The 2,295-nt window shown below is 53.0% G+C and overlaps 1 protein-coding gene across 1 annotated transcript in view; it reads right to left on the bottom strand.

The window, feature by feature from the left end:
* The window catches only part of LOC102012822 (sulfotransferase family cytosolic 2B member 1-like), a gene marked incomplete in the record, with an annotated part of 10,696 nt that extends 10,314 nt beyond the window's left edge, over nt 1-382 (bottom strand). Inside the window, 1 exon segment of the mRNA XM_005415116.2 lies at nt 1-382.
* Between the last annotated feature and the right edge of the window lie 1,913 nt (nt 383-2,295).

Raw genomic sequence — 2,295 nt, 5'->3', positions numbered from 1 at the left:
CGCGCCCCAGCCTCCCCCTGGGCGCGCCCACGTCCTTCGGGCCAATGCCAGCGCCAGCGGGCCGAGCGTCCGAAAGCTGTCGTAGCAGCGGCTCCCGAGACGGCCCGGTGCAGGGCGAGGCGTCGCCACCCTCCTCTGCGAGGCCCTGCGCAAGGACACCCGAGGAGCCCAGCTTCCATCGCTGCACAGGCCGGGCTCCTCCGGGCGCGTCATGATGCTGACGGCGGCTGATGGTCACGGAGGGCAGCCGGGGACCAGGGGGGCCAGGCCCCTCGGCCAACAGCGGGCACGGTCACGTGTGACACGCGGGTTTAACCTGATGCAGGCTGGCCCAGCCTTGCTGCCCTAGAGACACCTCTCCGCCACCAAAAAAAAACGCCAGGCCGGCGGAGGAGCGGAGCAACTGGGTTTCGGTAAGACCCCGCCCCTTCCCAGAAAAGCCGTGAATCTCCCGCCCCCTCATTAGCCTCTCCCCCCACAAACCAAGGCCTAGAGCCTGCAAGTGGTCTCCCACTGAGTTGCACCCCTAGTCCTCTAAACATTTTGCTCAGCGGGGTTTGAATTTGAAACCTTCCTGCCTCAGCCTCCCCTCTCTCATTATTCTGTGACTCCCCAGCCTCCTGGATGGATAAGTTGATTCTGAGTTGGGCTCTGGCTTTTTCATTTCTTTTTTCTTTCTTTCTTTCTTTCTTTTTTTGGTAGTGGAAATCAAACTCAGGACCTTATGCTTGCCAGGCAGGTGCTGTGACACTGAGCTATATCCCCTATCCCCAGCCCCCTATTTTTTTGAAACAGAGGCTCACTATGCAGTTCAGGCTGGTCTTGAACTCAGTACTTATCCTGAGCTGGCCTCAAACTCATGACGATCCTCCTACCTCAGCCTCCGGAGTGCTGGGAGCAGCACAGACTACACTACCCTGCCTGGCCCAGGCTTCCCTTTTCTGTTGCTATTGTTCCGCCCTGTGCCCCTTGCCTGGGGGCTGACAGAGGCCTGCCTGGCAATAGGAGGCTGTTACTTTTGTACCATCTCTGATATTAACTTTTGAAAATCCCTATTGTTACTTTGGTTAATATACAGCTAAATATTACTTCATGGTGACCTCTGAGCCTCTTTAAACGTCTTTGACAAATTTCCAAAATAGGTTTCTTGCAACACTTGGGAGGCTGAGGCAAGAGATGAGTTTGAGAGCTACACAGTGAGACCCTTTCTCAAAAAAACCTAAATAGGGGGCCGGGGAGGTAGCTCAGGGCATAGCACCTGCCTGGCAAGTGCAAGGTCCTGAGTTCAATTCCTGGTACAAAAACTCCTAAATAAATAATAAATAAATAGGCTTCTTGACCCAACCTTAAATGCAAACTGACCTTGAAGTTTCCCAGCTGCTCCTGGAAAACCTTAAAGGATTTGTGCTGTCATCTTGCTACAAGAAAGCTGTTAAAGTAATTAGGTTTATATGAGATTAAATTACAGGAGCCAGATGGGGAGCTCACATCTGTATCCCTGCACTCTGGAGGGCAGAGGAAGGAGGTTGTAATTTGGAGCCCAGCCTGGGCAACTCAGTGAATCAGTGAGACCTGGATGGAAAAGAGAAAATAACAAAGGGCTGGGGATGGAGCTCCGTGCCAGGGCCCTGGGTTCTATCCGCAGTACAGGGGGATAAATCCCACAGGAATATCAAGCCCAGTAACAGCACAGGTTGGTCAGGAGCATGCAGGCAGTGTGAGCAGACGGCGTTCCTGGGCGCAGGGCTCTAAGGCCAGAGCAGGGGCTGTAGCAGGCACCTGTGGGCAGTGACCAGGACCAGGCTGGGCAGCGACCTGTCCCACGGTGCCCTCACAGTCACTCTTGTCACCAGCGGTCATTGATGGGGCCCTTCACCTTTATTATTTGTTCATTTAGTGTTTCTGTTTAGGGCCGGACACAAGTGACTCTATTTGATCTGCCAAAGTAGAGAGATTTAGCCTCCCCTGAGCCAGTGGTTTCTGAAGAGGCAAGGGGTCAGTGGTCCAGAAAGCAGCCAAGGTCCTGGAAGTGCGTGAGCGTCCCGTGGCATGTCCTTGTGTAATAGCACCAGGCCTAAGTCCAGGTCTTTTCTTGACTTTCTTGTTGTGTTTTGATTATGTGGTACCAGGGATTGTACCTCAGCAGGTAATGCCTTTGAGCCACACCTCATCTCTTTTAATCTTATTTACTTATTTATTTATTTTTGTCTTTTTAAGACAGGGCCTCACTACGCAGTTCAGGCTGGTCTTGAGCTCACTTTGTAGCCCAGGCTGGTCTCGAACTCACAATGACCC

The sequence above is a fragment of the Chinchilla lanigera genome, unplaced genomic scaffold (genome assembly GCF_000276665.1).
Source record: "Chinchilla lanigera isolate Chin_1 unplaced genomic scaffold, ChiLan1.0 scaffold00403, whole genome shotgun sequence".
Classification (NCBI taxonomy): domain Eukaryota; kingdom Metazoa; phylum Chordata; class Mammalia; order Rodentia; family Chinchillidae; genus Chinchilla; species Chinchilla lanigera.
The sequence above is the reverse complement of the archived record's forward strand: the minus strand, read 5'-3'. Positions and strand labels throughout refer to the sequence as shown.